Source organism: Balaenoptera physalus (genome assembly GCF_965194825.1).
Source record: "Balaenoptera physalus genome assembly, chromosome: 4".
Classification (NCBI taxonomy): domain Eukaryota; kingdom Metazoa; phylum Chordata; class Mammalia; order Artiodactyla; family Balaenopteridae; genus Balaenoptera; species Balaenoptera physalus.
Window position 1 is genome coordinate 124,124,977 of NC_138891.1, and position 26,141 is coordinate 124,151,117.

Here is a 26,141-nt window from a genome sequence, read left to right on the forward strand (position 1 = left end):
TGTGAGACATCACAGGTCCTAAGAACCTGTGAGAATGTTACCTTATAATGCAGAAGGGACTTAGCAGATGTGATTAAGGTTAAGAACATTGTGATGGGGAGATGATCCTGGATTATCTAGGCTGGCCTAATCTAATCATCTGAGTTCCTAAAACTGGGAACCTTTTCTGCATGAAAAAGGTAAATTAGAAGAAAAGGAAGGAGAGATTTGCAGTGTAAGAGAAACGGGCCCCACAGTTGCTGGCTTTCAAGATGGGGGACAGAGGAAGGAAGACAAGAACCAGGGAGTGTAGGTGGTCTCTAGAAGCTAGAAACTCTCCTTACCTGACAGCCAGCAGGGACACTGGGATTTAAGTTCTACAACCACAAGGAGCCAAATTCTGTCAATGACTTGAAAGGGCAAGAAAACAGTTCTCATTCTAGAGCCTCCAGAAAGGAACACAGTCCTGCAGACTCCCTGATTTTAGCCCTGAGATGATACCTGTATCAGACTTCTGACATACAGAAATGTGAAATAATAAATTAGTGCTATTTGAAGCCATTAAGTTTGTGGTAATTTGCTAAAGCATCAATAGGAAATGCACAGATACGATTAAAATTTCCTTATAAATACATGATAAATATATGAATGAATTAACTAATATAAACAGTGGGAGGAAGATGGTAGTATCGTTGCATTTGTCCTGAATAAGTGACATTTAGACTCATAATTTAAATGTGGATTACCTTTTTAATAGGTGAAGAAGGGTTGTAGAGAATGCACTCCAGTAACAGTTGGAGGGCCCTTAGGTAAGTAGGTGAACAATATACTTTCTAAGAACTAGAAAGAAACCACTATGGCTAAACTAAGTGATTATAGTCAATGAATGAGGGACTAAATACTTAATTATATGTCCTCAAGTTCTAAAATTTTCTATACCTGCTATCATCACTTACTTTATGTATTTTCCATCACTATCAATTTCCATGAAAATCAAAGCAGAAAGAGAAAGAGAACAGGATAGAGAATATATTCTTTTTTCTATTTAATTGTGTTACCTTTTAATAACTTAATTACCAGTAGAATTACAGGATGTAAGTTTTGAGCAGAAACTGAGAAATCATCTAGAACAGTTTCTCTTCAAGCAGATGAGAAAGCAGACTCAGAGAATACAAAATCAACTTGCCAACATTCAGACAGGAATTAATTAACATTCAGACTTATAAGAAACTGCTTTTCTGATTTCAATTTCAGTGTTTTTTTTTTTATATATATATATATTTTAGCTAGCTGTCTATCTGCTGCATCTTCTTTTACTTCCTGTTAGGCCATATTTAGCTTTTTTACACACTTCTCCAGGTTACGGTCTTTTTTACTATTAAAAATTAAGCAAAAACTATTTAACTTAGTCTCTATAATACTGTTTCTTTGATCTCTTCGGATAACCTGTTCAATAAACATACACATTCAGTCTATCTCATCTATTAAGTGAATCATTTGGGGCTGCAATTATAGAACAGAAACAAAATGCTGCTCTAAATGGTGACTTGGATAAAAATAACTAATTTTTGTGATTAAACTGAAATTTTTTCAAAGAGTTCTCTTCCTCAGATCAAGGCTTCCCACTGCTAAAAAGTAAATTACTTTGGAGACATTTTGGGGATCTGAAGTCTTCTCTCAGATTCACTAGGACACAGAATTCTCCAGTACATGACCCCAAGGAGAGCTTCACTTCTGAACAGATGCTAATGTTTCCTGCAATTTAATGGTGGATATGGTAATGAAACAATTTTATTTAACTTCAGTCTAGAAGGGAAACACAACCTGCATGACTTGATAATGTTCAAATTGAAACTGCCTTAAGGGGATGGAAATTGACACCATCTAAAGTTGTTTAAAATTACAAAGTACTTAAAATGTCTTTTTGTGAATAAAAATGTTCTTTACTTTTGTCTGCATTTGAAGTTTTAATCATTCCAACCGTATTGTAATTGGTGTGGCAAAGACAAGATATATTGTTTTGTTGGCCTTCTGTCTGTATATATCATTTTTTTAAATTCATAGTAGCAATATCTGATAAGGAGAATGTGTATTTTTAAATAAGATAGCTTATCTGAGGATCTACAAAGTATCACATGAAGTGACCTTTTCTATGCAATTCTTTATAAACTGGTTCAAAGAAAAATATATCTTGAGGAACTTATGGTTTTGAGTGAATGATGTTCACATTTCTTGGAACCTAAAACAAAGAATGTAAAATACCCTACAAAGTTGCATTCTTTTTACAGCACTGGCTAAATTAAAGCATCCAGAAAACACTGGTGCAGTCTACCATAATTGTAAATTATCGAGATATCATGACTACAGGCCAACTGTAAGAAGATCAGACTGACTTTAAAAAGAACTTTCTATTTTCCTTATTTGACACCAAATACTTAATAAACTAGTCATATTAATAACCAATTCTCCATTGGCATATCATTATGTTCTGTCAAATATCCAAATTTCTATTGTGTCTGTTAATTGTCGTCGTGTCTAAAATTTTCTCTGTCATATGAATAAGAGGATCCTGAGAGGGTCTGGATATTAGGCTTTGATTGTGTTTTAATGAGGAGAACTGGGAACAAACTGCCATTTTAATATCGTAGCTGGCAAAAAACCAGATTGCTCTAATAGGCAATCATGAGTTGTCTAACAGAGGGATTATTTACCTGAGTGGCCGGGGTTAGGGCAAACCATGGGAGATGTTATTATGCATCGGAAAGAAGGGTCAGGGGCAAAATATTATTTAATCCAGAGAAAGAAGTGGAGCTGGAGCTTTGGAAAGGGTGACAAGAGCTTTAGACTTCTGCAGAGAAATGAAGCCTCTGGCCACCTTAACCCTATACCTCCTATCTTCTGCCAGTGCCTCCCATTAGCTAAACCCAATAGGTTCAGAGTCATGAATCTTGTTGATTTAGTCCATAAATTCAGCCTCTTGGAATATGCATCAGGATGGAGAAGGGTAGAGACTGGATCTTGTTGGGCAAATTAAAATATTCTCCGTGGGAGGAATACTATTTTACCACTCTTAGTGTTTCCTTCTACTTTCCTTCTCTTATTTGTCCCTTGTATGGTGGAAAGAAATATATGATTTGGAAATTTGGAAACAATAACGGATGCTTTTTACTTTGGGAAACAGCTTGCTCTAGGAGAATATGTGTTCTCTGTGTGATATGTTGGTCTCTAAACCTCACTGACCTACATCAGTACCACCTCTGACAGCCTGGCTTTAGTCTCCCTAGTTTTGCCTTAGAGGGTCCATTTTGTTTCTATGCTAATCTATCCTCCTACCTGGGTCTATCCATAATAAAGGTAATATTTTGGCCTTGATATTTACTCCTTATTTTGTATCTCAGCTTGTTCAGGATCTGGGTAGACAGCAGAACTGTTCTGTATTGGGGGGGGACCCCTAAAAATCCCTAGTGCTCAGAAGTTACTCTCTATTGGTAATTCACTGCCATATTTCTTAGCTTTCTCAATAGAAGATATAATCTATTTTCTTTGTTAGGAGGAATAGAAAATGTTTTGCTATATACTTGAAATGGAGTAGTGACAGGGATATGCAATCAGCATTCTTCCCTCACAGGCAGAAAGGATCCATCCTGCGACATCAACTCTTGAGATGATTACTGTGCTCCATACGGGGTGGTTATCTCGCAACCATCATCAATAGAGAAAGTAGTCTGATGGCCTGAGAAAACCAAGGGACAGATAATAATGTGGGCCAATTCCTAAAATATTTAAGACAATTTTTGAAAACATGTTCAGAAATACCTGGAAAATGCTATGGAGCCAGGTGATTTTTACTAATAAAATGAATGAAAGTTTATATATTCCTAATTTGCCTCATACAATGATTTCTCTACGGAGTTAGAACCACTATCATCGATCCCAGTTTTTTTTCTTGCCTATCACAGAGCAAATAAATGTAAAAAGTGTTTATTTGTCTTAGTTCATCTTTAATATTGGGTATAGTCCTACTTTTTTGTCATTTATTGAGGTTTAAATTATGTATAATACAGTACACCCATTTTAAGTGTATAGGTCAATGAATTTTGTCAAATGCATATGCATACACCCATATGTAACTATCACTTTGATCAGAATATAGAATTTTTCCATTATCCCCAATATACCCTCACTCCTATTTCCAGTCAATATTTCCACTCTCTGGAGCCTGGTAACCAGTGAGCTTCTTTTTGATTGGTTTTGCCTGTTTTGTAATTTCATGTAAATGAAATAAAATTGTATGAAATTTTTGTCATCAGCAAAATGTTTTTGATATTCATTCATACTGAGTACATCAGTAGTTTATGTCATATTATTGTTGAGAAGTATTTCCTTTACAGAAATTCATTACAATTTATCTATTCTAACACTGATGGGCATTATGTTATTTCCAGTTTTTATTATGAACCAAGTTTTTATGAACTTTCATGTACACATGGTTTTGTGGACATATATTTTCATTTCTCTTTGGTAAATGCCTAGGAGTGGAATTGCAGTATCATGTAATTAGGGTAGATTTAACTTTCTAGAAACTGACAAGCAGTTTGCCAAAGTGGTTGCCCCATTTTACAATTCTACCAGCAGCAGTGTGCCAGTTTCCTGGTGTTTTCAAAACAGATACTTGATATTGCCAACTGTAATAATTACAGCCATTTTAAATGGGTGGTTAGTGATAGCTCATCGACTCCCTTATTTTAGTAACATTTAGGAAACTGTTCTTATATATTTATGCAAAACATTTTCTAAATTAATTTTTATTTGCTACCAATCAATTGATGCTACCTTGATCATTTATGCAAATGTATTACTGTGTGAGTGAATTAATGTTTCATTTTAATTATGGTAATTTTCAAAATTAAGTCTATCTTCTTATATTTCTTGATGATAATCTTTATTCCTGTTAAATTAGAGTTATCACTTATGTAGCACTTACTATATCTCACACACTTTTCTAAGTGAACACATATTAACTCAATTATCAAAACAAACTGAGTCATAGTGAAGTTAAAAAGTTGGCTAAATTTTTTCACCCAAAAGTGTTAGGCCTTTAAGCCCAAATTCTTCTCTGGAGACTGAAACAGATTTTGCTTTAATTAACCTTTCACCTCTGGTTTCCCATGACAACAGAGCATCACCCATGGTTAGCAAGAATAGATAGTTTAAGTAGTTTAAGTGAACGTTGTTACATCTTAGACATTGGGAGCTCATGGGAGACAGTAGAGCATACAGGCTACTTAACCCATTTCTACAATGGCTTCTGACATTAAGCTTGGATAAGGGGACTTGCTCTGATGTGAAATTGTCCATTACCAAATTTAGCTCTGTGGGTCTACCAAGAACAATCTGGGCTGTAATTGACCAAACCTCTACAGTTAGGAGAGCTGCTCTACATCATCAACCTCAGCGTTCATGGTAGTATTTTCCCATTATCCCAAACCTATGACAAATCCCTCCCCCTCAGGTTTATCTCCTCATTTCTGTTCCTGACTTCAGACATACACACATGACCAGGAAAACAAGACCATAGTCCTCTTGGCAGCAATGGCCTAATCTGTAAATGAGAAATTAAAATGATAAAAAAATTTAGCTGACAACTGCTAGCCACTTACTAAAACTTCCATACACTCTGCTAAAGGCTTTATGCTTCTTATTTGATCTTCCCAAAAGCCACTGCCATGGAGAAGAAACTGAAGTTCTAAGAGGGCGAATTAATCATGAAGATCACACAGATGACAAGCAGCAGAGGTCAGATTAGAATCCAAGTCTCTCTGACTTCAAAGCTTACCATCATCAGACTCTGCTCTCAGGGTAAAAGAAGATCCTCGCTTTATGCTTCAATGGGGTTTATCTATAAATGTAGATAATGATACATTTGATCATCAACTTTCTTGATATATCATAACAGTAGAACGATGTGTATAGAATCTTAGAATTTGTGTAAAAATGCATTTGTTTTACTGTTTATGTGTGCATATATATATCTATGTCATAGATAAACATATACATCCATCTATCTATCTAGTTGTATATCTCTACTTTGAATGCTCAATAACCCTTCAGAACAAAAAATGCAATTTTGTAGAAGTTCCTCTCTCAAAATTCACCCTCATCATTACACACCTCTACTCCCTATAGTTCTGGAGGACCTGTAAATCACTCTGCCTTCCTCCCCTTCTTGTCATAGAGGACAGCAAGTATCTCAGTCATGCTGATAACAATCACATTGGTTGGCCAATCATAGTTCTTCCCCTGAGTTTTATATACAGAGACAATATGCAGGAAATTCTCATGTCTCTCTGGGGATCACAACAAAACAAAAGAAAAAAGTGGAGGTGAGTAAACCTGGAACATTCTGTGATCATGATTCCTGACTCCCCCTTCCCTCTGGTTCAGAAGAAAACCAATTTTCAGTACATGAGAATAAAGTTGACAGAGGTAGAAAAAAACTCAGTTTTTTTGTACAGGGATATATAACTTTCCTAGGACTGCTGTAACAAAATACCACAAAGTGGGAGCTTAGAACAAGATAAATTTATTTTTTCACAGTTCTGGAAGCTAGAAGTCTGAAATCAAGGTGTTTTCAAGGCTATGCTTTCTATGAAACCTATAGGGGAATCCTTCCTTTCCTCTTCCTAGTTTCTAGTTTTCTAGCAACTTCTGGCATTCCCTCCCTTGTAGCTGCATGACTCCAATCTCTGCCTTTATCGCATGGTACTCTCAGTGTTCATGTCTTCACATGGCCATCTTGTTATAAAGATACCAGTCAAATTGGAATAGGGACTCATCCTACTTCAGCATGACCTATTCTTAACTTATTGCATCTGAAATAACCCTATTTCCAAATAAGGTCACCTTCTGAGGTACTATGGGTTAGGACTTCAATATATCCATTTTCTTTAGGGGGTGGGGACACAATTCAATCCATAACAGAGGGCAAGGAGAGCAAGAGGTAGAGATAAAAGGAGAAATACTTGAATCTCTAGGTCCAGTTGTCCCTGTTGTCAATTGTAATCCTGAACATTCCAGATACAAGAGCTGATAAATTATATTGTTTAGCTAGTTTATTACAAATAAAATAATTCTAATACACCTCCTTTACTTCTCTAATTACAGACATTCCTATTGCTTGTAACAAATGAACACTGCCTTTCTGAAGAGACAATCATATTTTGCCAAATGTGAGATCTGTGGTTTAATGATCAACCCTCCCTTCTAGAGTGGAATGTCGAATTAGTACATGTGACCTTTATCCATAAAATTAGGATCCATGCTTCCTCAAGGTTCTGTTAGCCTTGGGAATAGACAGAGTGTCAGAAGGCTTAAGTCTTTACTCCTTTAACTATACCTGCAAACAGTCTTCTGCATTAATTTGGGGAAGTTTACTTTTGCCTGTTTCAGGGCTTCTCACTGTATATTCCAAAGCCCTTTTGCATCAAATAATCTGAGATAATTTATTAATCATGCCCTATACCCAACCTATAGAATAAGAATCTCTGGGAAAATTTATGGGATCCATTTATATGAGATTTAGTGTAACTACATACAAGAAACAGCATGGGTGAATCTCAAAGCATTTTCTATCCTAAGTGAAAAGAGCCTCAACTTTTAAGGTGACATACTGTATGATTCCATTTATATGACATTCAGGAAAAGGCAAAATTATAGAGACATAAAACAGATCAATGATTGCCAGGGAGGAGGGGGTGACTACAAAGGAGCATGAGGGTTTGGTGGGTGGGGATTTGGGGGGAGCAGGATTGGTTGGAACTGTTCTACATCTTGATTGAGCTGGTGGTTACATGACTTGTTTGCATTTGTGAAAACTCATCGAACTATGAACACAAAAAGCCAATTTCACAGCATGTAAAATACACCTCAACTTAAAAAATGAATTAATTACTTGAATATTTCTATTTTTTTCTTATAACTTCTGAAATTGACATTGCTCCTGTGTTCTATGACTCATAATTTACTGTATTTTAAGTTGTATCTGTTAACTTTAGAAAATGCCTTTTTTTTCTTGTTTAATGATTTGTTTTATTTTATGCTTTCACCTTATCTGATAACAAAATTATGATTCACCTTCTAGTTTTGCTTAGACTTGCTTTATATCACTTTGTCCATGACTTCATATACAATTTCACAGAATTATTTCCTTTTATGTATGTTTCTTGTATTCATCATTGAGTTAGGAATATTAACATATTCAATGTACAATTCTTACTCTTTTCATAGGTAGCGTTAATATGTTTCCTACACTGATTGTTGCAAGATGAAGAATGTAGAATCATATTTCTTCTTTGTGGCAGATTTAACCCAGAGAAGTGAGAAAATAATGAATATAATACTTTGGGGCTTTCTTCACTACTAAAATATCCTGAAAGTCTTTTCTAGCACTTAAAAATACAGTCAAAACTCTTCTAGGCTGCTGAAATTGCCTACGCCCCTTTGATTGTCTTCCTAAATGCATTTGACCGTGTTGATGATCTGTGAGAGATGTGGTTGTAGCTGCAGCCTCACAGAGATTTCTGAAAATAATACTCTGATATAAGGAGAGGCTCATATTTGGTTATGTAGTCCCCAAACATGCATTTCATTTTGTGCATATAAAAGGAGCCATATGCTTCACTGAATATAATGTTGAATTATAAACCACCCACGAAAAGAAGCACCACTAAGGAGGCAGGAATAAAAGCGAGGAAGAAAAGCAAAGTTAATAGAAATCAATGTGCAAGGTTGAAATAAATTGAACCAGCTGTGCATTCATATTTAATATAGTTTATATTTAATTTTTCATGGAAGTATATATTTAAGGAGTTCATTGTTATTTGTGTGTTCTGTTTTTGACTTGGCTTTTAGAAGAGCATGAATGCTTTATGCCATTAATCTAATTATTCTAATTAATCTTATATTGTGTTTTTCTGGAATTTATATTATATATTTCATATTACCTAAAAGCTATTGGTTTTAAAATGTGTGGTAAGTAATTATTTTCATTACACTGTGGAATTTTCTCTGATGTCAGGTTACTAAGAAATTAAGACTTGAGACTGTGACTTTTTGAGATTGCTATAAAGAATTAGCTGTTCTCTTACAGTTATAGTTATGATATAGTAATCCTGCCAATTCACTGTGCACATATATTGTTTTACAAATATTTAATAAGTAAGGTTTACAAGACATTTGCATGGATTTCAGATCTAATCATTTAATAGTGGTAACATTCCCAAAGTCCAAGGACCAGAACAAGAAGAAATTAAGGAACAGAGTAAATAAAATCTTCTGTCATAAAAAAGATGTATGGGCTTATTCCATTGTATTTTACTATTTATGCCTTCTCTTCAGTACCTAGAGTAAACTACAGTTCATAATATCTCTTACAAATACTGTCTAGAATATATTCTATAATTAAAATAAACTGACAATAGAAAAAGTTCCATTTGAAAAAATCATTCTACTCTTCTTATAAATACCTTGTATCACACTATTAAATTGATAAATCATAGTTGAATCTAAGTCTAACCAACTGTCTAAATTTTCTAAATGTTTCTAGTCCAATTATATCAAATATTTGCCATCTTTGAAGACAATGTTACAAAAGGCAGGGGACATTAATGGCAAAACATGTTATTTCTAAAATAATAAGATTTAGAAAGAAAACAAAAAAACAAATTGAAGGTATTTGGTAGATCTGTATAATCAACACAGATGGAAACATCGGGAGTGCTGACACTGTATCTTATGTATATTTTTGGAACTATTCCTACTATAGTATCTAACAACTGTTGCTAAATTTAGTCAGTGTAGGACTTCCTGTATATTGGCTGAAGGTTACATGTATAAGGGAAATGGCATAACATTAAAAATCACAAACAGAATATCCAGAGTCATAAAAATATTTTAAGCAGTAGGGAGCTATTCAAAAAAACAAAAACAAAAAGAAACAACAACAACAACAAAAAACAGGGAGCTATTCAAAAGGCAGGGAAGCTAGTTATGTTTTTTTTTTTTTTTTTAATTTGGGTTGACATAGTGAGAGAATAAGCTAAGTTACTGGGGATGTTTCATGGAAAGATATCTTAATATGAATAACATCTACAGAAACTTTCAGAGAAAGTTCCTGCCCCTTGAATTAGGTTTGAGGTGGCATGTAGCTTACTCCCATGATGTCAGTGGACAACAGAAATTTTCACAAAATTCTAATGCGTTTTCATGATCTCAAGTGACACAGCCCAGTCTCTGACCTCATCACTACTCTAAGACCCTAGGAGCATTTTGCCACCAATAAGAGAGTCCTGGAAATCAGTAACAACAGACACAGCAGCCACGTGAGCACACTCGCAGACGTATTCTTATAAGAAGCACAGTTGATCAAGGACCCTGGTTTATCCCTTGGAAATCCATTGCTATGTCAGTGCTAAGGCCACAACTCCCATAATGGAGTGCAGTGGAGATCCCAAAGCAGACCCATTCTAGGAGACTAAAGACTACTTTGTAAGCAGAATTTGGCTGGAGGAATTCCTAAATTTGAAGAATCTTTCTTAGAAAGAAAGGTAGTCTACAACTCCTTTTTTTTTTTTTTTTTTGCTTCTCTCCCTTTCATGGGGTCAGAATTTCATCACGCAATCTGAAGACCCTGTCCCTAGTCTCCTTCAAACATGTATTTCTCCCAATAAATTCCTTGAATATTTAATCCCTTCCTGGCATCTGCTTCTCTGAGGATCTAGACTATTAGACCAAGATAACGGTTTTTGTTTGTAATGAATTTATTTTCCCTTACAAACCTGTCTTGAGGTTTTATAACATGAAAGAAAAGAAACTCTTTTATATCAGGAATATTAGTTCTAATTTTACCTGAAATTACTATCTTAAAATACATTCATATAAACACACACACTGACACACACGTTTTACTGGTAAATCGAATGAGGACTACTGATGGAATATTTCACTGTAGATAAGTAATATGAATTGGAACTTTTTAATTAAAATGACAGAGACATCAGAGATCATGTAGACCAACTTTCTCATTTCTCATGTGACAAAATGGAGAGTCAGAGAACTCGAGAGGTTTACCAGGATCAAACAGCTTGGTATTGGCAAAGACAGAAAATACATATTGAGCATCTACAATGTATAAGACACTTTAATAGGTACTCATATGAACTTTATAACATTTAAACCTCAAAGCATCCCAATAAGGAAGACATTCATATCATTGCACCTACTTAATTATCCGGAACATATTTCTCAAAATGATTTAAGTACCTTGTTCTGGGTCCTACGTTAGGAAATGCCAGATTCTGGTTAATTCACATTTCACAAGGTAAGACTTGAATGAGCCTAAGAGCCTCATTTGACATTATTTTAAATATCCCCTAAAACATCCTCATAACAAATGCACAGCCATTTTCCAGTGAAATAAATGCCTTTTATTTCACTGGTTGTATCAATTTTTATTTAAATATATGGGGAGATACATAAGATTTGCCCATCAAATAAATATGGCCTCTTCTTTGCAGAACTTGACCATGATAGTCTATGTATCAACAACATGTTTATTAAGCAGCAAACTATTTTGTAATGTTTAAATGGAATGAATATAATGAATATAAAATAATTATCTATTTATCTTTTATTCTTAGAAACTCTTTAAATGCACAGGCAATACACTGACTATTTAGATACTGATAATCTTGTATAAGTGAAGGTCATATAATTTATAAAATTTCTATTTTGAAAAAAGGGTTACTATGGCCCTCAGCATTAACAGAACTTAATGAGACAAATCCTGTTTTAAAATGGTATAGACAAACATGCCTTTACTTAGCTGTCAAAACATGCTGTGAGTTTAACAGCCTGTCATTTTTTTGACTACTGTACTTTTTAATCAAATCATTTTATTAATCTTACTATATATAATAATAATATAATCTTATTATATATAATCTTACTACATATGGTGTTACACAGACATGAGATAGCAGCTGTGACCAAAAAGAGCCTTAATGACTATGAGTTCTGAGTCCACAGTTTAGCCTTTCTTGAATCCTATAATCTAATGTATTAGCTGATCTGTCTTTAAACCATGGACAGAAAAACCAAAATCTTTCAAGTGTGGATATTCCTGACATCCATAGAAGAGCTGTTTATTCACACTATCGATCCTCAATTTTTAGGCCTGTATGTCATTTGGCAAATGTTATACAAATAGCAGAGTTTCCAAGGACTTCAATGGATCTGCAAGGCAACTGACATAATATGCTGTTATAGGTAAAAACTACATGGAACTCTGTGCAGTAAAAATCCCCTTCTTACAGCTTTTGTTTAATGGAAAGAGAGTTGCAAGAAAGCTTATGTGTGTGAGTTTATGTGTGTTGGGCAAAGTTGCCAGAATCAACTTAGAATGTGGCTTGCCATTGTGTGAGGTCCCTGAAATGGTAGTAAGTACCATTCCAACAATCTCACTGTGCCTTACTCCTGCCCAATTCTGTCTTCTTATGGTCCATCAGTGTTCAGGAGAAACATACTATTTTATCTTTGTACCATACTTTAGAACCACTATATATAAATGGCTGTTTGTTTTTTATCTTCTAGCTATTCTCACAGGCATAGATAAATCATTTTAAGACAACAGCAGAAAGGAAGATAACAAAATGAACAAAAAACACACTTCGCTAAGTTCTTTATGGATACTGTCATATTTTCCTTTATGACAAATATTATATATAAGGTAGTTACATTAGCCCCATTTCACAGGCTCAGAAACTGAGACTGACTAGTCTCAGCTATTTTCACTATAGATATATCTAAGTGAGTAGTGAGCCAAGAAATTATGGGATTCAAGAAAACATAACACAGGGGACATATAATTTTCATCATCCTTACTTTCATGTGAAATTAATGACAACATCAACAAAGACATATTGTGATAACCCTAAGAAACAGGTCTAGAATTTCAAAGTCTTTGTTATGCAAGTTAGTCTATATTTCCCCTCTCCTAAATATTTCAAGACCTTCTCACTCGTTGGATATAAATAATTCAGTATTCACACTGATAGAGTCAAGATTCTTCTTACATTCCTATTAAAATCTCCTTTCATAAAGCCCACTATTTCTAGAAAATGCTATAAAGGTGCTCCCTTATTTGTATATATGCTCTCTCTCATGATACATCACCATATATTTCCTTTCTGCTTCAAATTCCTTGAAGTTTCAATGCCTGAGAAATCACATATTCAAAACCAGTAGGGCTAATGTCTACACTAGAAGTGTAATCTCCCAATGGCTTCGTTCTTTAAATATCAACACATTTCTCAATTCTATGAAGACTTTACTGAATCTCTTCTTACCCTGAACTTCAACCTGTATAACTTTTGCCCTCAGGTTCATGCCAGTAACTCTTCCATATTACATGAGGAATTGCAAATACGCATAATGATACCTGGCAAGCAGAAATAATAAGCTGTAACATGGCATCATCAAAATCTGTATATGTATATACATATATATGTATGTAGAGATGTATCTATCTATATATATATTTGTATATAAATATGTATATATTCCCAAAAATGATTCATGATCTCAAGAGAAGTATCTCACATCTCAGCATGAAAAATTATCTTCAAACTCATGAAATCAGTTTTTACTTCAACAGGGCTCAGCTTTATACAATACTAACACCATTTCAAAAGAGAACATTTGCTTTATATTTTCAGAGATCAAAGTCACATTTAGTGGCTTTTCACAGAGAAAGATTATCAAAGGTGAATTCAAGTCTTCACATCTTGAAAAGAGAAAAAGGCTGCAGCCTTAACAGCAGTGTTAAACATTTTCTCAGTCTTTTTCTTTGGGTGAAAAAATAATGGTGCTAATGCTTATCTTCATCAGGAAATAATGTGTCTCTGCTTCTCTGAAGTACAAAAGCTAAGTAAACACAAATATATATTAGGATGAAAGTGTCAAGTAGAATAGCAAGTGCTTTGCTCCTGAATATACACTTGTATTTTCCCCAGAATATATAAACTTGCAATTGACAAAGTCCGTCTTCAAGTACTCTTAAATGTTACGGATATTTGTCACAAAACCCTATTTTTATGGCTGTGGGAAAGCATTCTATTACATAGTCTTACTGGATATATAGAAATAAGTACTGGATAATGTTGTTATCCTGGTAGCAATATCTTGGATTGGAAGATATTGGATTATCTTCCGTAATCTTCCAATGAAAATATTTCCAACTAAAGAAAATGCACAAAATACTTAAGCAAGTATTTCTTGCATTTAATGGAATGCACGAATTAATAAAATGTACTTAATGACATGTAACAGTAATGAATAAAATGCAAGCCAGAAATAGCCCACCCTCTGAACCAACTGTGGCAAGAGTAAACCAATCAGTCCCAAACCTTGAGCTAATTTCAATTATTTAAAATGTGTTACTGCTACATAATGTAGATGGATATTCAGGGAATCAATCAGTAAATCTGATAATGTGTTTTTATTAACATTCAAGAAGAGCTAAAATTTATTCATTAAGACATAAAATGTTGGATCGTACAACATGATCAAGAGGTATTTATCCCAGGGATACAAGGGTTTTTCAATATCCACAAATCAATCAATGTGATATACCACATTAACAAATTGAAGAATAAAAACCATATGATGATCTCAATACATGCAGAAAAAGTTTTTGGTAAAGTTCAACATCCATTTACAATAAAAACTCTCCAGGTGGTGGGCACAGAGGGAACTTACCTCAACATAATCAAGGCCATATAGAACAAACCCACAGCTAACATCACACCCAACAGTGAAAAGTTGAAAACATTCCCTCTAAGATTAGGAGAAAGAAAAGGATGCTCGCTCTTGCCACTTTTATTCAACATAGTTTTGGAAGTCCTAGCCACAGCAATCAGAGAAGAAAAAGAAATAAAAAGACTCCAGATTGGAAAGGAAGAAGTAAAACTGTCACTGTTTTACTATATTATTGAACATCTTATAGTTGAAAATCCTAAAGACACCACCAGAAAACTACTAGAGCTCATCAATAATTTCGGTAGAGTTGCAGGATACAAAATTAATATACAGAAATCTGTTGCATTTCTATACACAACACTGAACTATTAGAAAGAGAAATTAAGGAAACAATCCCATTTACCATCCCATCAAAAAGAATAAAATACCTAGAAATAAATCTACCTAAGGAGGCAGAAGACCTGTTCAGTGAGTCCCCTATGTATGAATGAGTTCTGTTCCAAAAGCACATTTGTAAGTCCAATTGGTTTGTAAGTCCAACAAAGTTAGCCAAGGTACCCAACTAACACAATTGGCTATATAGTACTGTACTGTAACAGGTTTATAATACTTTTCACAAAAAGAATACATAAAAAACAAACAAACACAAAAAATAAAGAAAACATGTTTAATCTTACAGTACAGTACCTTGAAAAGTACAGTAGTACAGTACAACAGCTGGCATACAGGGGCTGGTATTGAGTGAACAGGCAAGAAGACTTACTGACTGGAGGAGGGAGAGGAGGTGGGAGATGGTAGAGCTGAAGGATCATCAGCAATTGGAGATGGAGGGAAAGCTGAAATTTCACTCATGCCTGACATTGATGGCACAGGTTCTGGTTCCTTGCTGGATTCAATTCTATCTACCCTCTTGAAAAAATGATCCCGTGATGTCTGGGTAGTAGCTCTTTTTTTCTTGTCATAGATGTCATGGTAGCATTGGATTGAATTCTGAATGGCTGCTGCAACCTTCATGTACCGTTCTATGTTTGGGTCCTGTGCCTCAAAAACTGACAATGCCTCCTCACATAAAGAAAATCCCTTTGCCATATCCTGCATTGTGAATCACTTTGGTTCTTCAGTTACTTCTTCCTCTTGTCTCTCTTCATCCTTTCTCTGGGCCTCCGATTTCATCCGGTCTTCATTAGTAAGCTGCTTGTGTTGCACAGCAAGTTCCATTGTTATCACTTGGCACTTCTTAGCAGTACCAGCTACATCACCGCTGCTTTTACGCTTGCTTCTGGACCTCCTGGGCTTGAAATAAAGATACTGTACTACTGTACTCTATACAGTACTGTACAGTAGAGTACACAAAAGCACAACCACTTGTAGAGGATGCACGCATGTGACAATGTACGTGAGACACGTGAACTAACTTACGTGATTGGACACATGAATGCATGTTCAAGTCTTTGAAAGTTTGCAACTTGAAGGTTCGTATGTAGGGGACTTATTCTACTCCAAAAAGTATAAGACACTGATGAAAGAAATTGAAGATGACACAATCAAATGGAAAGATATACTGTGTTCTTGGATTCAAAGAATCAATATTATTAAAATGACCATACTACCCAAGGCAATCTTCAGATTCAATGCAATCCCTATCAAAATACTAATGTCATTTCTCACAGAACCAGAACAATTTTTTTTTTATTTGTATGAGGGCACAAAAGACCGTGAATAACCAAAACACTCTTGAGAAAGAAGAACAAAACTGGAGGAATCATGCTTCTTGGCTTCAGACTATACTACAAAGCTACAGTCATCAAAACAGTATGATAGTGGTGCAAAAACACACACATAGATTAATGGAACAGAATAGAGAGCCCAGAAATTAACCCACACACTTATGGTCAATTAATTTATGACAAAGGAGGCAAGAATATACAATGGAGAAAAGATAGTCTCTTCAATAAGTGGTGTTGGGAAAACTTGACAGCTACATGTAAAAGAATGAAATTAGAATACTCTCTAACACCAAACACAAAAATAAACTCAGAATTGATTAAAGACCTAAATGTAAGACCAGATAATGTAAAACGCCTAGAGGAAAACATTGGCAGAACACTCTTTGACATAAATCACAGCTATATATTTTTTGGGGGATCTGTCTCCTACAGTAAAGGAAATAAAATTAAACAAATGAGATCTAATTAAACCAAAAGCTTTTCCATAACAAAGGAGGCCAATCGACAAAATGAATAGACAACCTATTGAAGGGGAGAAAATATTTGCAAATGATATGACCAATAAGGGATTAATATTCAACATACATAAACAGCTCATACAACTCAACATCAAAAAATAAAAAATCTATTAAAAAATGGGCAGAAGAACTGAATAGACATTTTTCCAAAGAGGAAATGCAGATGGCCAATGGGCACATGAAAGATGCGCAACATCATTAATCATTAGGGAAATGCAAATCAAAACCACAATAAGAGATCACTTCACACCTGTTAGAATGGCTGTCATCAAAGTGAATACAAATAACAAATGTTGGCAAGGATGTGCAGAAAAGGGAACCCTTGTACATTGTTGGTGGAAATGGAAATTGCTGCAGCCATTGTGGAAATCAGTATGGAAGTTTCTCAAAATACTAAAAATAGAACTACCATATGACCCAGCAATCCCATTCCTGGGTATATATATATACATATTCAAAAACTAAAACAAAAACATTAATTCGAAAAGACACATGCACCCCAGTGTTCCTAGCAGTATTAACAATTGCCAAGATATGGAAGCAACTCAACTGACCATCAACAGCTGAATGGAGAAAGAAGATGTGGTATATATACACAAGGGAATAATAGTCATTAAAAAAAATGAAATTTTACCATTTGCAGCAACATAGATGGACTTGGAGGGCATTATGCTAAGTTAAATAAGTCAGACAGAGAAAGACAAATAGTATACGATATCGCTTATATATGGAATCTAAAAAATACATAAAACTAGTGAAAATAAGAAACAAGAAGCAGATTCACAGATAGAACAAACTATTGGTTGTCAGTCAGAGTACTGGGGAGGGACAATATTGGGGTGAGGGAGTGAGAGGTACAAACTATTTGGTGTAAGATAAGTTACAAGGATATATTGTACAACACAGTGACTATGCCAATATTTTGTAATGATTGTAAATGGAGTGTAACCTTTAAAAATTTTATAAAAAATTAAAAAAAATTAAAGACATTAAATTGGACTCTGAGATGAATGTTTGCTGTCTGAGCATCAATGAGATGTTTTGTGACTTAAAATTAGCTCTAAATAATCTTTCATCCTGGGCCTGCATAATCGTCATGGATCTTTATTTGTTGTTGTTTATGAATTTCCCAGATAAGCTTTTGGTACTCTACCTTCATGGAAGTCATCAGAAACCAATAAAATTTTACACTCTTTCTCTTGATCTTGTGGCAAAAGTTCATTAACCTTGTCTCAGCACAAAAGCAGCTGCAGCTAAATAACGCCATTCTCTGCCAACTTGGTTTTAATATGTGCCTTAAACTTGATGGTCCCTTTCATTGTGCAATCTTTGTTGCTCACTCATAAGACACAGCTTTCTTCTCAAGTAAAATTATCTCCAATGAAATTAAATTATAAATCTCCTTGACACATTTCTATCCATTATTTTAGTGTTTTAAATACTGTTATGAAATTCATAACTGTTTAGACTCTAGGTTGGTTACACCATAATATGTCTCAACTCACCCCTAGAATAAGATCCTTTATTAGACTTGTAACTTATTTCACTCACAGGTGTTTGCCCAAAATCTGGAGATAAATATGTATTCTGCAGATAAATAAAGATTTTGGAATGCTTTGAAAACAAGGTAGTATCTTCACTTCAGCAGGAACTCCAATTAAAAAATATTAAACAGATAAAAGATCTATTAGGCATATTAGTACCTCTAAAGGAGGTGGTTATTATGAAAACAAAAACAAAAACAAAAAACAATGATGCAGTGTGTGCAGGTGGCGGAGGGAGAGGTAACAGAAAATATGGAAAACACCCTAGCTGATCATTATGCCAAAGAGGCAACTCTCACTAAAATCCTGGCCCCTGTACTACTGCCCAAACTACATATTTTGAGAATTTCAAAGAGGCCATGGAAAGCCATCAATCAGTTCTGGAATATGAAAAAAATAATGGAACAATACCTGGATGTAAATTATACAAGAATAATCTCTAACAATATCAATGTGCCCATGTGATGGAACCAGAGCATCTGAAATAAAATCTTTAAAATTGTACAGGACTTTATCCATCAGAGCAAGGTTAAGTTGGCCACTGTACTCAATCAACCCTGGTGATAAAATCTTACAAGTTGGTGAGGGTGTCTCTAGAACAGTCCTCATATGTCACCAGCATAATGCTGGTAAAACTATCAACACAAAATTTGAACAAGAACCCAAGCAAGCATCATGGTCCTTTAGAAGACTTCCAAATGGATTTCCTACAACTGCAGCCCAGAGTGTTTCTGAATACGATTTGGTTAATACACAGATAAGTAGAAAGTAAACAGCTGTAAAATAATGTGTCATGTAAACAATCCATTTAGGAAGTTTAGTGTGCAAAATTTAATATCAGATAAAATAAATTTATGGGTCAAAGGTGAAATCACAAAGGACATTAGAAAATATTTTGAGATAAATGACAAAAAAATTACAACATATCATAAAATGTGCTTATATAAGAACAGAATGAGTTAACTTTTGTGATCTCTCTTTCCACATTAACAAATCAGAAGAAAAGAAGCAAAGTATAAACAAGTATAAGGCAAGAAATAGAAAGATAAAAGCATAAATCTATGAAATTAAAAACAGAGAGACAACAGAGAAAATTAAAGTTAAAAATGGTGCTTTGATGTTTGACAAACATCTAACTGAAATGATGAAGAAAAAAAGAGAGGGAACACAAATTGCCATTCTCAGAAATGGAGAGGAGGTTATCACAGATTCTAGAGACATTAAAAGATTAGCAAGAAAACACTATGAACAAATGTATGCCAACAAATTCAACAATTTGGATTAAATGGACAAATGTCTTTAAATATACCATTCATCATAATTGGCATTAAATCTTAAGAAGAGAAAATGCATTACATTATCAAATACTTTTCCAAAAAACTTTCAAGTCCAGATGATTTCAATGGTAAATTGTATTGAAGTGTTATAGAAAACAAAAGAAAACAAAATCTCATCTTATATACGCTGTTTCAGAAAACTGAAGATGAGGGATTATAGCCCAAATTTTTTCCCCCCTTTGGAGGCTAATATTACTCTAATACCAAGAACTGATAAATATATTCAAAATGAGAAGGAGGAGGATAAGAAGAGAGAAGAGAGAGGGTGAAAGAGTGAGAGAGACAGAGAGATAAAGGAGAGACTAAAGGTCAGTGTATCTCATAGATGGGACAATCCTTTAAAAAAAAATCAACAAATTGAATCATTGACCTTAACAATACAGGGAAAATGGATAGTACCTCAGTACCAAGTAGTGTTTATTCCAGGAATGAAAAGTAGGTCTTACATTTTGAAAACAAGCAGTGTAATTTAAATATTAATGAGGGAAAAAAAGCATATGATCCTTTCAATATATGTAGGAAAAAGTTTGAAAAAAATACAACACTCATTCATAACAAAAATGCTCAATAAACTAGGAACAATAGGGAACCTCCTCAAAATGTTAAATGGCATCTATAAAAACCTTACACCTGAGGACAAAGAATGACACACCCAACACTATACTTAATGGTAAAAGAGTTGAATTTTGTCTTTTTAAGATTAAGGATAAGGCAAGGATATCAACTTTCATCACTTCTATTCAGTGTTTTACTGGAGGTCCCACTATTGTACAAAGGTAAGAAAGATAAAAGGCCCAAAGAGAGAAAATAAATAAATATTTCCTTAATTGTTTATAATATAATTGTTTACATTAAAAATTTCTGTCTATAAAACACCTATCAGAACTACCAGAACTAAGAAATGAATTTAGTAACGTCATAGGATACAAGGTTAACATTCAAAAATCAGTATTGCCCTTATACTCTGGTTGCAAGCTATTAGAAATTTTTTAAATTATTTCATTTAAATAGGACTGATGGCATAACTATCTGGAGATAAATTTAACCAAAAGATGTCTAAAACCTGTCATCTGAAAATAAAAAAAATGAATGAAATATAATGTGAATAAATGAAAAAAAATATGCAATGGTTATGAATTAGAAGGCTCTATTTTTGTTTAATGGCAAATCTTCCCAAATTCACCTATAGATTCAATCCTATACCTAACAAAATTCCAACAGCCTTTTTGGTGAGTATTGGCACTCTGATTATAGTTTAATTGAAGAGTATTTGAACAACCAAAGAAATTTTTAAAACAAGGTTAGAGGACTTAATCACTTTATCTTTTTTCCAGACTTACTACAAACCTATACTAATCAAGCTGATTTAGTATTGACAAAAACAAGTAGGCTTGTACATCAATGGAAAAGAACAAGAATTTCAGATCTCTGGATGTAAAATTGTTATATATAGGGTTAATTCACCTAAAACAGATTTCAAGGCAATTTAATGGAGAAAATAAAGACAACAAAGTATGCTGGATCAACTAGATATCCACAGGGAAGGATGCAAATGTCAAATTTTACCTCATACAATAGAAAAAACTTGACACAAAATGGATCATTGACTTAAATGAAAAACCTAAACCTATACAATTTTTAGAAGAAAGTAGGAAAAAAATCTTTCCTATCTTGAGGTAGAAAAAGTTTTCTTAGAGCACAAAATTTATGATCCACAAAACAAAATGAGACATGGATTTCATGAGAATTCAAGTTTTATTCTTTGAAAGACACCTTTAAGAAAAGAAAATGGCAAGATGCAGGCTGAGAAAATGTTGGAAAACTGTGTATCCAATAAAGGTTTTGCATTCAGAAAAATATTTTAAAAACACAACTCAATAATAGAAGGATAACAACAACAAGAAACAAAAAAACACAATTGCTAAACAAACAAAAGATTTGTACACGCATTTCATCAGATATACGAATAGCAAATCATCCTATGAAAATATGCTTGACATCATTAACCTTTGGAAAGATGCAAATTAAAACCACAAGGTGATAACACTACATATCCATTAGAATGGCTAATATTAAAACAAATAGATCATCCTAAGTATTAATGAGTTTGTGGAGCAATTTAGACTCTCCTGCATTCAGGGTAGAAATATGAAATAGTCCATTTTCTTCTGAAAAAAGTTTGACAGTTTTTAAAATTATTATTCACCTACTATATGACTTGCCAATCCATAACAATCCCCTCAAAAATAAAAACATATCCACACAAAGCCTCATACACAAATGTTTACAATGGCTTTATATATAATAGCCCCCAAACAGAATCAAATGAAATATTCTTCAACACTTAGAAGCATAAATTGTGGCATATTCGTATAATGGAAACTACTCAGCAATAAAATAGAAGAAAAATTTGATATATGAATAGCAAGGGTGGATGTCAACAGCATTATGCTGAGTCAAAAAATCCAGGTAAAAATGCATACTTATTGTATTTCATTTATGTAAAGTTATAAAGAATGCAAACTACTTAGAAGAAAGCTGTTGAGAGACTGTGCTGCCTGAGGATGGGGATAGAGGGAAACCCAGATTAAAAGGCACATGAGGACAGCGATGGTGGTAAAGGAAACATTTGTTATCTTGATTGTGGTTATGTTTTCAGGGGTAGACATATATATGAAAACAGATAAATTTTTCAGTTTAAATATATTCCATTTATTATAACTCAATTATTCCTCAATAGAGTTTAACAAACCATTGTCTCCTACCAGAAAAATGAAATTAATTTATTATCTTGATAAACTAATGCCTAAATTCCGTATAGCCTCTCATAGCATACAGTTAATGGACAATTAATATGGTCCATTAATTCCTCCTCTTAGAAGAAGTGATCACAAGATAAATTAGTACAAAAAAAGGAAAACAAAACAAAAAAGCTCTGCCCTGACTTAAAGTATAGTGCTTCACGACTGAAGGGGGGTTCTCAACTAAACTTCTTTCTTTTGTCCTCAAGCCTCTTTATTTCACAATGAAAAAGAGGCCCAGAAGGGTGGAAAAATCCTGCAAGATATGGTTCAGAGAATATCAGGGTAGTTATCAATAGCCCCAAAGCCATAAAAGTCCTTGATAGAGAGGTTCATGGGAGTTGACAGACAGGGTTAAAAACAGAAAAGCCCTTGGTATAAAACTGTCCTCTCTAGATTGAATATATTTCATCCAGGATGTAAAATTCCTATACTTGCATCATCATAGATATTTCTGTGGTTTTTAATACTATAAAAATCATCCATGAAACTAACAAGGAAATCACAAAATTTAAGTAATTTGGCAAATGTCCTCGTCTGGGTCTTTGTGGTCCTTTTTGGATTAGGAAAGGGTACTCTTCTTTTGGTTTGATTTGGGCACTCTGGACTAGAAATTATGATCACAATTATTCTCTAAGTATTAGTGTGAGTCAGAGTGTTCCAGTGTGTGATTTCCAGAGTCTTAAATGGTATTTTGCAATCTCTGTCCAAGAGGATTACGCAACAAGAAGAATGAGAAAACCAGACAGTCACAGAGAATGGAATCTCATCAATGGGACATTGATACGTAGTCTCTACACCTCAACTCGCTACCCCAGATGGCCATGTTTATCCTCCAACTCATGCTGAGAATGTACACAGGAAGGGACTAAGAAGAGAGACCACCTGAGTCTGCATAACTCTGCTGTTTGCACCAGGATATTCTTGTCTAGAAAGACTGCAAAGGAAAAAACAAATTCTAATTTGCTTCAGAAAACTCTTACCAACCAATTTTTCTGGGTAAATCATTTTCTCTTTTAGTCATCTGTTGCCTTATCAGGGCAACAGTTTGCTTATCTGGACAAATAGCTAACCTATGAGGCAAATTATTTGCTCATCAAACGTGGGGCTTCAATCTGTGTTAAACTTCTACTTTGTTAAATATAATATTTATAAAAGAAAAGTATATTACCCAAATTATTATATATATACATACATGTATACATATATATATATATATATATGAATCACACACATACGCTAGGCTATGTGAGTTGACCAAAGAATGTCATTAACATCTATTAACTTTCTCAACTCTTCAGTGCCACTGGATGAAAACTCCAGCATGCCAAAGGCTTTTTTTTCCCCCTTGTAAATGCAGGAATTTGATTTTCTCAGCATTTTTTGTTACTGAAAGTAATTATTTTTCTTGATTGTACAAGTGACCTATCATATTATAAAAAGAAAATCCAGCAATACACAGAAATGTAAGAAAGTAGATATCATCCCAAATTGCATTACAATGTAGTAACATGATTCTCACTGGGTATGTGTATTTACAAAATGAGAAACTCTATGCACGAGGTACTTTCATTCAACATATATAATGGGCATCTTTCCAAATCATAAATACAGGGTATCATAATAATTTAGCAGGTGTTTAATAAGTCCTTATATTCATCATGATTGATTTAACCAGACATCTACTATGCATAGATTTTTCTCAAATTTTCTATAATATGAATAAACTATAATTGTGATAATTAAACTTTGCATATATAGTATATTGTATATATTATTATGAAAAGTTTGTAGCAGTTGGCTTCGTCAAAAATAACTACTTATACTTATGGTGACTATTCACCTGCAGTGACCACGAGAATACTTGGATTCATTTGCACTCCCAGCAAGAGTGAATAGAATATTTCTGCACTCTCTTTTCAAACTTGGCTTCTTTGATCTCTTAAGTACTTGCATTACTTACCAGTTTCTAACATGTAAACTGTGTATTAATTTTGTAAGGCATATTTTTGATTACTAATGAATTTGAATATAACTTACCATGAATTTATCAACTATACATATTTCTTTTTAATACAAATGCTTAAAGTCTTCACTCATTTTTAATTTTTTAATATTTTTTATACATTCTTTTATGTTGGTAGCATACTTTTTGTTGTGTGTTATGCAAGTATTTTGCTAATTTTAGTGCGTCTTGTACATTTTAATCAATTTTTATGTTATACACTTAAATTTGTACTTAAAATAAAATTTTATCACATATTGTTACAGAATTTTGAATACATTTATAGTTAATTTAAGTTTCCAAACAGAGTCTCCAAGAAATGAGAATGTTCCTCCAGTACATTCATTTTACTTCAGCCCTTGATCAAAGGTGAGATTTCTCATTCATTTCACCATCAGAAGCTTGAGGTTTCCCCATACACTCAGTGTAGGGAATATGGGCCTTCTTCCTTCTTTCTTGCCTACTTCCTCCTCCACTCACTAAAGCTGTTTCATATTCTGCCAGAGTTTAAAGATGGTGGTGATGGGTAGGAGGACAAAGGCACATAGCCGAGTTCTCACTTCACCTCCGCTCTTTCTAGTGGGTATTACCGTGTGCACTGCAGAGGCTCCTGACTCTGAAGTGGTGCCTGTCCTTCCTCCAGCTCATCCTGCTCCCTCTCAATGACTGAGTCTCTTACAGTCTACCTCACATAGACCTGCCTTATGGTACTGCAATCCTAGCCTAGCAGATGGGCTGAGGCAAGATCCCTTTTAAATGACCCTGGTCATACATGGTTAGATTTTGTTCTATAATTAATCCCTGAGTTTCATGTTTTAGTTATTATTTACAGTTGTTAGAAGGAAGTACAGTTATTTACCAAGTCAGCAATAACCACCCCGCCCCCCCAAAGCCTTCATTCTTTCTCTCTTCATTTCTCTACCCAACATACTGCCAAAGACACTATGGTATCTTTAGATTCCTCAGGCAAGCACCGAAAGTCATTCATGGGTAAGCCCGTAATGCCAGGGCACCTGGTTTTCATTCTCTGAGTGATCTCCCTGAAGGCTCTCTCAGCAAGCTAAAGATCAGAAGTCACTTTCATCCTTTATTTCTTGGGGATGCCAACTGATTTGGGGTTTGGATGAACTTTCAGAGCATGACAATATTTTTTTTCAAGAAAATATTTTCAGAAACACAGACTTAAAAAGAAACTGTTCTTGACGCTTTTTATATCCTTGACCTAAATGAGGGTTTTTAAAATATTGTAAAATAAAATACTCAGCTGTTTCCTTGGAAATTTGCATTTTGGCCAGTATCCCAACTCACTTTGGAATCTGATACCTATGTGATCTCAGACATTCACAGGAAATTCACAAATTAACAAGCCATGACAAATGTTTCAAAGTTATACTCAGGGGAGGTAGGGGTACAGGG

At 34.2% G+C, this 26,141-nt stretch overlaps 1 long non-coding RNA gene across 1 annotated transcript in view; it reads right to left on the reverse strand.

The window, feature by feature from the left end:
- Positions 1 to 1,252: 1,252 nt before the first annotated feature.
- LOC309660198 overlaps positions 1,253 to 26,141 on the reverse strand; it is a 483,439-nt gene continuing 458,550 nt past the window's right edge. The window contains exon 2 of the long non-coding RNA XR_014263261.1: positions 1,253 to 5,046. This is a non-coding gene — a long non-coding RNA (uncharacterized lncRNA). The remainder of the gene's footprint in view (positions 5,047 to 26,141) is intronic.